The 12,310-nt window shown below is 41.6% G+C and overlaps 1 protein-coding gene across 2 annotated transcripts in view; it reads left to right on the top strand.

Moving 5' to 3' along the window:
* Positions 1–12,310, top strand: part of DTWD2 (DTW domain containing 2) — a 525,766-nt gene that overhangs the window by 151,534 nt on the left and 361,922 nt on the right. For both annotated transcript variants that reach the window (XM_053220002.1, XM_027076851.2), the window contains exon 8: positions 7,034–7,153. The gene's annotated coding sequence lies outside the window, so the exon portion shown is untranslated. The remainder of the gene's footprint in view (positions 1–7,033; positions 7,154–12,310) is intronic.

Below are 12,310 nucleotides of genomic sequence, written 5' to 3'. Positions count from 1 at the left end.
ATTAAGTCAGAATGTCTGAAAACTTATGGATTTAGGTCAAGATAATATAAAGGAAGACATTACTTATATAAGACATCTGGGAATAGTTACTGGCAAAAAAAAAAAAAAATCAGGTTTATGTCCTAATGAGTTGATATTCCACAATAAGCCAGTGTGTGTGTGTGTGTGTGTGTGTGTGTGTGTGTGTGTGTGTGTGTATGATAAAAATTTCAAACAGTGCAGAAAGAGATAAGAATTATATAATAATGAGATAATCTGGTTTTCAACACAACATGGGATAGGGGGTAACCTTGGGTTCTTTATTCTTCTCATGGGCCTGTCTTTAGTACAGTTTGGTGAGTCGTGAAATTTTGGGGGCACCTGCATTGTGGGAGACTCTGTTACTTCAGAAAGCCTCCTGCACGCCTGAGGTGTGAGGCGATAGAGAGGTCAGCACCAATGACTTTCTCCACTGGAGCTCAGAAAGAAAGCAGCCAAAGCAACTTGCCTATTCTAGCCATTGCCCCACCATCTCCATCAGACTTAGGTGATGCATTCTAATATCAATATATAAGCCTTTTTTTTTTTTTTTCAGGGGTTGAGTATTCTAAGAAAGACTGTAAAGGTCAAAGTTCTAGTTAACTCAAATGCTGTCTTGTCCTCCTCAAGGGAAGGCATTTCAAGTTATGACCTATGTATCCTGCCTCTACCCCTGACCAGTTTCATATTGCACCACATTGTGCTCATACACACTCTATCATGCAGCCCTTTCTCTGGGTTCCTTGGTCTAAGAGGACAACTCCTTTCTATGAGAGATGTCTCTCCCTGAATTCCTTTTGGCTTCCTGCAATTTGGGAAATGTCTTAGACTGCATCCTTATTTTAATTTTAATTTTATTTATTTTGAGAGAGAGCATGAGTGGGGGAGAGGCAGAGAGAGAGAGAGAGAGAGAGAGAGAGAGAGAGAGAGAGAGAATATGAATCCCAAGCAGGCTCCATGCTGACAGCTCCATGCTGACCAATGCTGGGCTTAACCCCATGAATCGAGAGGTTATAACCGAAGCCAAAGCTGACGCTTAACTGACTGAGCCACCCAGGTGCCCCTAGACTGCATCCTTTTGAGCATTACCCTTATTCACTGCCCTTCACACAGGCTCTGGAGGAAGAGGCTGTGTCCTTCCTGCTCTGTAGGACTGGTGACCTACCTCATTTGCTGAGCCTAGTGTAGAGTGATAATGTGGGAGCTCTTGTTGAAAAAACTACCAGGATTTTCCAGATGGTGACGACAGAACACTAAACCAAACACAGGGACCCTTCTGAGCACGGGGTACCTGTATGACTGGGCCCTACCCCTTTGGGAGAGCAAGAGCCCAGTTGATGCCTTTACTGGGTCACCTATAGAGGGAGCATGGTTTTCATAACCATTAATTAATTTTCCTCAGTGATAATAATGTAGTCATGTATGTCTCCAGGGAGGAACATTTCCCTGCTGGCATGACTCTGACTTTCCCCTCCAGAATGATACATGACCCACAATGAGTCCCCCCAAAATTTGAATCTTTACTGCCTGCCTGGGCCTGATAGCATCCCTATGGGAGAAACCCACACACTGGCTGTTCATGCTTCTTCCTTGTCCAAGGAATGGTCCTGGTGCCATTTGATTTATTTTGATTCATTCTACCTCTGACAGAAGAAGGGGAGGAGAGAGTTTCTATTCCTTCTCTTTTTCTGTGTATGTTAAAATATACATCACATAGAATTAACTATCTTTACTATTTTTAAGCACACAGTTCAGTGGCGCAAAGTATATTTATACTCTTGTGCAACAGCACCACTACTTATCTCCAGAACTTTTTCATCATCCCACATCTAATCTGTTTTATTGCATCGATAACCCTGGAGCAGAAGCCCCATGAAAGCTGAGAACAGGACTTTCTCATTTTTGAATTTCTATGGCCTTTCATAAAGTAGACACTCCATATGCTTATTAACCTGCATTTACATTCAACAGAGGGAAAGAGAAAAGAAAGCTGGTGTTGTATTACCCATGGCGGTGAAAGGAAGTGATACAGTTAGGAGTGTTGGCTTCTGTTATCGATGCCACCCTTCCCTTTCCCAGGAAATAATGAGAATAGAGTTGTTTTCTTCATATATAAGTTGTTATGGCCTTTGTGATGTCCTGCTGGCTTCTAATTAAAGAGAATTCAGGAATTTCTAGTAAACTGAGTGATATACCCCTAAATATCTAACACTATGTCTTAAATCCTTGCACAGGGAAAAACAAAAGAAAAAACACAACCAACCCAGGGGATAATTAACAGCTAAGCTTATACCTGTGTCTTTTCCTGGATTCTTTCATGGGTCTGATCTTTTTTCAAATGAACAAGAATTCTGTTCTGCCAAGTTGTTGTTGTTGTTGTTGTTGTTGTTGTTGTTGTTTATGAATGTGACGAGACAACTTTTTATTTGTTTGAAGACCATTTGGCCAAATATGTCTAAAATATAAGTTTATGAACAAAAGGGCTCAGTCCAATTAGCTTCCCCCTCTTAAAAGATCACCTCCAGGAGTTTGGTAAGTATTTTTATATGATTCTTTGAAGTTCAGAGGCTGGAGAGACGGCTAGCAAATTAGTAAGACCAGATGCTGAAGAAATTTTCTGATGAGAGGAAAATGGTCAGAGGGTTCTCATAGTCCTGGCTTAAAATAAGTAGTTTGAAATAAAAAGTGAAAAGATACAAAGCAAATATAGAAAGGGAGGAATGTTTTGATTGCCAAATGGAGGCATGTCCCCTAAAATTACCCCTTTATGATACCTTTATGCTGATATTCACCAAAATAAAGCTGCCTACTGGGTTTTGAAGCATGATCGCTCTGATCACGAGGCGCCTGGCGTGGCTCAGTTGGTTAAGTGACCAACTTCGGCTCAGGTCATGATCTCATCTCACAGTTCGTGAGTTCAAGCCCTGTGTCGGGCTCTGTGCTGACAGCTGGGAGCCTGGAGGCTGCTTTGGATTCTGTGTCTCCCTCTCTCTCTGCCCCTCCCTGCTCGTTCTCTCTCTCTCTCTCTCTCAAAATAAATAAAACATTAAAAAAATAAAAAAAATAAGATTTCTCTGATTACTACTGGGATCTCTATCTTCTGGGAGCATTTTTGGATGTTAGAAAAGACTGCGGGGACGTATTATAGTCGGCCTAGGGAAGGATTCTAGTGGGACTGTTGTGGAGGCAGGCTGCATTTCTCCTCTTCCTCATAAGAGGAATCATTATTACCTGTTGGTCACTTTTCTTGAGAGCCCCCATTATGCCTGGGAATTTATCTTAGTTTTCAGAAGTGTGGGGAAAAAATGGAGAGCCACTTGTGTATAAGAATCCCAGAACGCCTGGGTGGCGCAGTCGGTTAAGCGTCCGACTTCAGCCAGGTCACAATCTTGTGGTCCTTGAGTTCGAGCCCCGCGTCAGGCTCTGGGCTGATGGCTCAGAGCCTGGAACCTGTTTCCGATTCTATGTCTCCCTCTCTCTCTGCCTCTCCCCCGTTCATGCTCTGTCTCTCTCTGTCCGAAAAATAAATAAACGTTGAAAAAAAAAATTTAAAAAAAGAATCCTGTTGTTGGAGTCAGCAGCTAATCAGCATCATATATGATGCTTATTCAGGATTGTCTCCACATCTTGCCCTGAGTGGCACCCCCTTGTATCTTGTTCTCAATCTTAGCTTTGTTAGAGAAAGATTTGTAATCATGCAAGTATGTGCATTCGGAATGTAGCTCTTGGAGCGCCTGGATGGCTCAGTCAGTTGAGCATCTGACTTCGGCTCAGGTCATGACCTCACGGTTTGTGGATCTGAGCCCCACGTCGGGCTCTATGCTGATGGCTCGGAGCCTGGAGCCTGCTTTGGATTCTGTGTCTCCCTCTGTCTCTACCCCTCCCTTCTTCACACTCTGTTTCCCTCTCAAAAATAAACAAAACATGAAAAACAATTAAAAAAAGGAATTTAGCTCTCGTATTAGTTAGAGTAACAGCTGCTGAAACAAATAAGCTGCAGAATTTTGGCCACTTAACACTTGTCCATTGGTAATTTGGGGGCCCAGATTCCTCTTGTCTTGTGGCCCTACCATCTCCTAGGGTTTCAAACTCTTTGCTTAAAGCCAGTGGAAGGGGGAAGCCTATACGGCAAGGCACATGTAATTCTTACCTAAGTTGTCACGAGATAACACTAAGATGTGATCTTCCAAGTTATGAAGGATAACATAAATAATTAGATTTGTGTGGCATTCTTCAAACTCAAAACTACTAAGATACTTTCTTGTTTACCAACTTAAGACAAAAAATTCTAACAAATTTAAGGAGAAGTTTAGCCTTTCTGAATTAATGTAAGTAAAATGGGTTAGCATCTGTTTCTTTGCTGGTGTATCATTCAAGTGCAAAAAGTACTCATGTTCAAAAACAAAGCCTGGAAAAAAATATCTGTCTGTAAATTGATTGAGTTTATATGCTTCAAGGGGTTTGTCAATCAGAACAAATTGTAATACATGTTATCATAAAAATGAAACAGCCCGGAGTTTGTCACTATCCTCATTATTCATAATATGTTCTTATTCTCAGGGTAATCGCTGATCAAATCCTTAAAAATTAATTTTGTAGTATGCCCTCAAAAGATCTCACTCTCCATGCTTTTATTGTAGATAGTACAAAACTTGACCAGAAACATTTAGTCCTATCTCCCAGAAATGTTTCTTCTTTTTCCCTTTTTCCGTGAAAGCCATCTGCTATAAGCTGAAGATGAGGAAATCAGATTCTTGGAAGGAATAGCAAGAGAATGGGTGTCAGAAACACTTGACTGCTGATATACAGGGACTACATTAATGGGTACCGCTCTACTGTATGGGTTGTGTCACAGGGTTTATGGGTACCTGTGACTGAGTCAGGACTTCTGGTATGATTTGGGTCCTGAAGCAGAAGACAGAGCCCAAGACCATCAGAACCCAGGCATTTTATCACTGGGCAGGTATAAACGAATCTTCTCTAATTATTACCCCCACTTTACAGCTAAGGAGACTGAGGCTCAGACTGTCTAAGGAACTTGCAAAAGTCACTGATTATTGAAGCAGAACTGTGGAGTAGAGGACTTCAGTATGTCTGATGGCAGTTTTTGTTTGTTGTTTGTCTTTTAATTAGTGGCAAGCCCAGAAGGAACAAAGACTAACGGATGATTCCTGAGGGACTGGAAAGGGCTTCATTAAGGGGAACGCTTTGGTATCTGGAAGTGAATTTGAGGTTCCTGAAAAGCAGCTGAGCGTTCAGAGACCTGGGCTGTAGGCAGAGAAGGCCTAACTGGGCTTTGTCTTTTAGTGTCAAGGGTAGTGACAGTGTGAAACGGGTTAGGGAAGGGGGTTTTCTTTCCCTGCCTGCATACTTCTGAGAGCGTCCAGGCTCCTACGCAGTCTGATTCTCCTTCACATGAACTTGGGATGTTAGTTCTGTGGTTCTTTCTTTTGACTACAAAGGAAGGCATGCTCTGTCTCATTATTAGTGTGTTCTTTTTTTTTTTTTTCTTCAGTTTATTTTTAGAGAGAGAAAGAGAAAGATAGTGCTGGGGGGGTGGGGCAGAGAGAGAGAGGGAGACACAGAATCTGAAGCAGGCTCCAGGCTCTGAGCTGTCAACACAGAGCCAAATGTGGGGCTCGAGCTCACAAACCACGAGACCATGACCTGAGCCGAAGTCGGATGCTTAACTGACTGAGCCACCCAGGCGCCCCATTATTAGTGTGTTCCTAAAGCTAAAGTAGTTGTTTTGACACTATTCTTTTCTTAAAGCCAAAGTAGTTGTTTTGAGACTACTCTTTTAAATATTTTCCTTAACTTTTATAATATTAGCAATAAACGATTAGTAAGAAATGAAAATCCTTTCTACTTCAAATAAACCATTTATTGTAAATGATAATTTTTCTTGCTGTTAGCTTAAAGAAAATTAGTAAAAATATTTTAGTTTTAGAGAACACTTGAAATCAGTTAAGAGGTAACTATGTTTTTCTTTTCCACAAAATGGTTAGATTCTTACTTTTTATCTCCCACAGTAGACTCTCCACTAGGTTTTACGTTCCTTGTTTCCATAGGAATCATCAGCAAACATTGCTGTATCTATGTCTCTACATTTTTATTTCTATATCTGTATCTGTGATGATCATTATATTTTTATTTTTGTTAAAAAATTATTAACATTTATTTTTGTGAGAGAGAAGGAGAAAGAGCATGAGCAGGGGAGGGGCAGGGAGAGAGGGAGACACAGAATCTGAAGCAGGCTCCAGGCTCTGAGCTGTCAGTACAGAGCCTGATGTGGGACTCGAACCCTTGAACCAGGAGATCATGACCTGAGCTGAAGTCGGATACTTAACCGACTAAGCCACCCAGGTGCTATTTTTAAATTAACTTCCATGTGACACTTTTTGTTCTATTATTGACTTATTGATTATTTGTATCTTCATTCCACAAAAAGGACTTAAGATGGCTAGAACCTACTTATCTGGTAATATATGATCATAAAGGAGAAAGTTGGGGAAAAGAGAAAAACACGAATAAATTGAGAAGATGAAGTCAGGGTAATGTCTTACCCAAATATATGCCACAGGTGCTGAAGCACATGTGCACCTTGCCGTAGGTGGGCTACAAACTTAGTCCCCATTTCTAACAATTGATTTAAATGTTACAGAACCTACTGCGATCCCAAGACACAAAGTAGTAAGTTAAGGGAGGCACAGCTGTCCTTAGCACTGAGGTCACAAAGTACACAAACCATGAACATTTGTCCAACACTCACTATGTGATTACGCAGAATGCAGAGATGGCTTCTGACCAAAAGGACCTTCTCGGGACACAATATTACATCCAATAGTTGGGAATTTAAAACTGGCCCCTCAGTGGATGCTCCACCCTGCCTGGTATCTTTGCTGTGTGTGTTGCTCCTCATTCTCCCAGTCCTTACGATGACTTTCTAAAAACCCCCTCTACTCTTCAAATTCCCTAATCCTCTTTATTCATCTCTTACCTTCCCCTGTCTCAGAAAATGACCTACTGCAGAGACAAAAACGGAAGCCATCAGCTGGGAACGGAATCTTTCCACTACCGCTGCAAGGGGCCTTCCTCTCTTCTTGGCATGTGCTAGTGGAGCCACTCCACCCTGGTAAGGATAATTCTCCCACTTAGGCTACCCCGTCTTTTGCTTCTCAAAAGCCTGTGCTCAACATGACTCATTCTCTCTTGTGTAGTCATCCTCTCTCTTTCATTAGCACTGAAATATGCCCAGACTCCTCCATCTTAAAAGCAAAACAAAATAAAAAAGCCTCCTGGATTCTGCATCTCTATCCTGGACCAAGTCACTCTCAGTGACCTCCCCATTTACAACCAAAATTCCCAAAAGACACCCTGTGCTCACTGCTTCCTTCACCCTACTTCCTGGTTATCCTTCGAGCCATTTCACTGTGATCTACACTTATAAACTATGCTTATAAGATCACCAGTCACCTGAGTGGCACCAAATCCTATGAACATCCTTCAGCTTTGTGATTTCTTTAGTTTATTTTCCAAACAGTCTTCCTCTTTTTTTTTTTTTTTTATGCATGAGGCAGAGTATACTCTAGTGGCTCTCACAACTAAAGACCCTTACTGATACTCTTACTCCTCCACCCTGTCTTACACTTCTCTTCTCTTTGCTCTTCCTGGTCCATTCACACTGTCTTTTTTTCCCCCCCTCCCTTTTCCAGTTCCTTAAGTAACCTCTCTTATTTGCTACCACGGGGCCTTAGCACATGCTGTTTTGCCTGTCTGGAAATCTCTCCCTCTTTAGTTGAGAGTTTTAATTCTTTAGATTCAGACCAAATGCCCCTTCTTCTGAAGAGCCTTTCCTAGATCCCCTGACTTGATAAGAAACCCTGCTATAGATTCTCAAAGCTCAGCATTGCAGTTTAATATTCTCATAGAGTATCGACTAGCTTTTTGCCTGGCTTGGTGGTAGGATTTTAATTTTAATTCCAACCACATTCTGACATTCCAAAAACATATTTGATGGATTATTCAAGTAGGATGTGTGTGGCCATTGTTTAAACAGTGGGTAGAACATCCTTTCAAGTCAGAGTGTTTGTCCAGATGACTCACGGGCCTTCTAAGGCTGTCTGAGAACATCTCTGCCTATTGTCTTTATTATGATCGTGACACTTGCCGAAAAACAACCAGGTCAGAGACCCTGAGCCAACGCAGAGGGAGCCTACCTAGATGCTGCCATGGAAGGCCTTTACCTGAGTGATTCATGGTTGCTGCCTCTGGCTGTTGTCTATATGGCTGCAGGGAGATTTACTGGCAGGTCCTCCAATGCCTTAGAGTCAGGCTCTTCATCACAGTACACGCTTCCGTCCCTACCTTTTGTTTTTCATTATCCCTTGAGTTGCAAAGAGTCCTTGTTCTGGTGTACTTGCTGTGTAGGTGTAGGAGGAAGAATACATACAAGTAATATTTTGTTCAGGATTTTGAAATAAATATTAATTTGACACTGTAACCCAGAGGAGGAGTGCAGGGGCAAAGGTACGTTCTGCATTGTCCACATGGGAGAAACAGGTCAAGTAAGCAATAACTATGAAGACAGTTGTAGAACCTGGGCATGCTAACTTTAAATGTAGTATTCTTTTCTCTCCTACCATCGATTTAAAAGTGTTTTAAACTCTTCATCTTCTTCTTTTCATGTAAGTTCTTGTGTATGTTTACATTATTATCCATTTTCAACTCAGTGCAGCAAAGATCCATTGAGTGTTGGCCGTATTGAAGATTCTGGGGGATATGTGACAAAAAATGGAAGTTCTTTATGCGTATAATTTGGTGGGAGTGGAGGTGGAGGCAGGATAATGTCACATACTCTGTGACTTTGGTGCCTCATGCCCACCCTGCATAGAATTGATCGGGATTGGTTTAAGGTTTAGCTTGTCTTATATCCCATTCTTTAATTTTTATATATCTTGTGAAGATCTATTCACCTGTTGGACACCAAGTCAGATGACAAAAGAACTTACAAGAAGAAGATCCTGCTGACAAATGACTTTGTCTCTTTTCCTAATCTTGATCCAAAGGGAGGGACAGATGGCAACTGAGCATCGAGGTGGGTCTGAAGGTTGGCAAAGTCGAAGAATTATTTATTAATATTTCAACTTTTCAATATTTCACTGTACAGTATTTCAATATTTAAATTACCCAGCTTGAGGACCTACTGAGAAAACTCTGAGCTTTGTTTTTCACTTCTGCCAACCCATCATGAAAAAGTAAAATGAGTGTTCACTCTCTGTGACATAATACACTGTTAATTGCCTTCCTCAATATACAACCTAGTCATGTGAGATAAAGACTACATTTTCTAGCTTCCATCATGAGTAGCCTGACAGTGTGACTATGTACTGGCCAATGAGATGTAACGGCAGATTATGGCCACCTGAGGGAATCTTAAAAGACACGTGGCAGGGTGCCTGGGTGGCTCAGTCGGTTAAATGGCCGACTTCGGCTCAGGTCGTGATCTAACAGTTCGTGAGTTCAAGCCTGACAACTCGGAGCCTGGAGCCTGAAGCCTGCTTTGGATTCTGTGTCTCCCTCTCTCTATGCTCCTCTGCCTATCTCTATCTGTCTCTCTCAAAAACTAATAAAAATTAAAAAAAAAAAAAACACGTGGCACACCCCCTTTACCTACTTCTGTATGGTCAATGTGCGAACAGTTGCCTTAGGTCATGGGATGGCATTGAGACAGTTGATGGAATGTTCATATAGAAGCCTCTGTACCAGATAGGGGGGCTATCACAGAATTTCCTTTAAGGGGGATAAAATAAAAATCAGTCTTTTGAAGGCCATTGTTATCTTGAGGTTTATGTCACAGTCTGCTGAACCCAATGCTAGCTGAATTCCTCCCACTCAGTCACCATTATGACCGTCCTAACGCCTGTATTTTTTATTTGTTCCCAGAGAAAGACAACCCAGATATTTCTGTATGTCTACGCCCTGGGGTTTATCCATATATAAGCGCAAGCCATCAGACACTATTATGGCCAAACAGATACAAATAATTTTTTGTTTATTTGTGTGATGTGAAAGGAAAGGACTCAAGGGGAAAATGGAAGGAATTCTGGGATATTGGCTGGATACTTGAGCCCTGGGAAGTGAGTTGGGGTTTATAGTTTCAGTTAGTAGTAGGGTTCTGATTTCACTGAAAAGCAATACCTTTGTGGATACAGGATTTCTCATGGAGGTGGCCATGTGGATGCCCATGTAGACCAGACACTAGATGTTTTAGTCTTGAGAGCTTCAGTGAAGATCTCTGCGCCTGAGGTTGGAAGGAGAAGTATGGTGGTGCCATTTCTTGGACCACAGGTCAAGAGCGTCAGTGACCAAAATAGACTAGCATTCTTTTTTTTTTTTCCTCTGGACACCATAGCTCTAGATTTCTTGTTAAAAGAATGGAAGGGGAGGTAATCCAAGAAGGTGACTTTTTTGGATTTCTCAAAATGTTTGTTCTCTGGGGACATTGAGTCAGCTTTGATTCATTTTGGAACCCAAAGAAATGTTACGTTGCTTGCCCCTCATGGAATTATTCACACCATTAGTGTAGGATGGAATGTTCATGATCTCCTTTTCCTCTTTTCTCAAAGCCCACAAGATGTTTCTCCATTAAAAATGTACATCTCATTTCAACCTGCCAAGTATAAAGCATTTAGGATAAATATGTACAGTAGGAGATTAATTACTTAATAAATTCAACACGTAAATTGAACGTATGCTTTGTGCCAGGCACTGTTATAGGCCATTGGGATTCATCAGAGAGCAAAGACAAATCCCTGCCCTTCTTGGAGCTCACCTTCTATCTGGTGGACAGACAGTAAACACAATACATTGCTAAATAGAGAATTCTAGAGGGTGATTTAGTAGGCGTCTCAGAGTGAAGAGACACAACATACTTTTGTTTCCTGGCTGCTTTAAACCCAGAGAGAGGCGAATCTGTCTGTCTTAGTGAAAATGTACCAGATGAGAGAGTACAATCCAGAGCATTTTAAGAAAATGACCCTTTGTAAGCTTACATGGAGAATTCCTGGAATTGTCCAAAACAGTACCCTTAGGTATTACTGAAAATCCTGCCAAAAGTAGCAGATTTGAGAAGCAGACATCTGATCCCAAACATTTTGCAGCTTATAAACAGAGCAGCACATTGACAAGAGGTAAAGACATTAAAAATACAACAGATGAATGAATTTCTTGCTTTCCCGAGGCTAAGGACAGTGGTGAACTTGGGGTGTTAGTGACGGTCTCCAAGGAGAGAGATTGATTTCTGTTGGCCTTTGAAATTTTCCCTGTTACAGCAAACTTCCTGAAATGTGTGCAGATTGAGAACACTTTCATCTGGTTAACTAAGAGTGATTATGCTGTGTATTGGCTTTTCTATCGGTCCTGGTCGGTTCAGAGTGAGGATGGGCTTGGCAGCTGCTGTTGGGATGGATCTGCTGAATTTGGAGTGTTTGTCTCAGCAGGTGGCCCTGAGAGAAGGGGCTGAGGAGTAGATAACTAGATGTTATAAGAAAAGATAGAACCACTGACAGCGTGAGGATATAGGACAAGGATTAAGTGTCCCTCAAGTTCCCTCCATTTTGGACAAATGGAGGATGGAAAAGAAGGGCTGGTAAAGGCAAGAGCTGGGAAGGCATTATTTAATATGCCCTGAACTGAGCAGGACCAGGCCAGGGAGAGGGTTCAAGGGATTTGTGGTTTCAAGGAAGGTTGGAAATGAGGGTCCTCCCCTTGGAGTTGAGAGGAGGTGACTCGAGGGGGAGTTTTGACTTGGAACCGAGGGCTGAGCTGGAAGGATGACAAAGAACATTTAAGGGATTCTGAGGTTTATAGGCTGACTCAGACCACTGCCATAAAAGAGCATTTTCATCCATGCCTGAAGGATTAAAAATTAGCTGGTAAAATAAAGTATATGCTCTGCTTTGACTGTGGCACAGTTTTTAAAGAGAGAGGTTGACTTTATCCTGGATGTGGGTGTCTCAGGTTATAAATGATCTGACGTATGCTGTCTGCACAGAGCAGGCAGTCTAAATGTTTCTGGATTTGGGGATTCAGAGTAGGTATTGATTCAGATCTGCAGTTCACTGTCTCACTTACTTTCTGCCGTTTTGTCCTCCACTGAGAAATCAGAATATGTTTTCTCTTGGCATAATACATGAAAACTACTTAGAACCCACAGATGTTGTTTTCTTGCCATTTTGTGTGTTTGTGTGTGTGTGTTATAGTTATATATAGTATACATATATGCTATATA

Source organism: Acinonyx jubatus, chromosome A1 (assembly GCF_027475565.1).
Source record: "Acinonyx jubatus isolate Ajub_Pintada_27869175 chromosome A1, VMU_Ajub_asm_v1.0, whole genome shotgun sequence".
Lineage (NCBI taxonomy): Eukaryota > Metazoa > Chordata > Mammalia > Carnivora > Felidae > Acinonyx > Acinonyx jubatus.
This window is presented reverse-complemented; position numbering and strand designations above follow the sequence as displayed.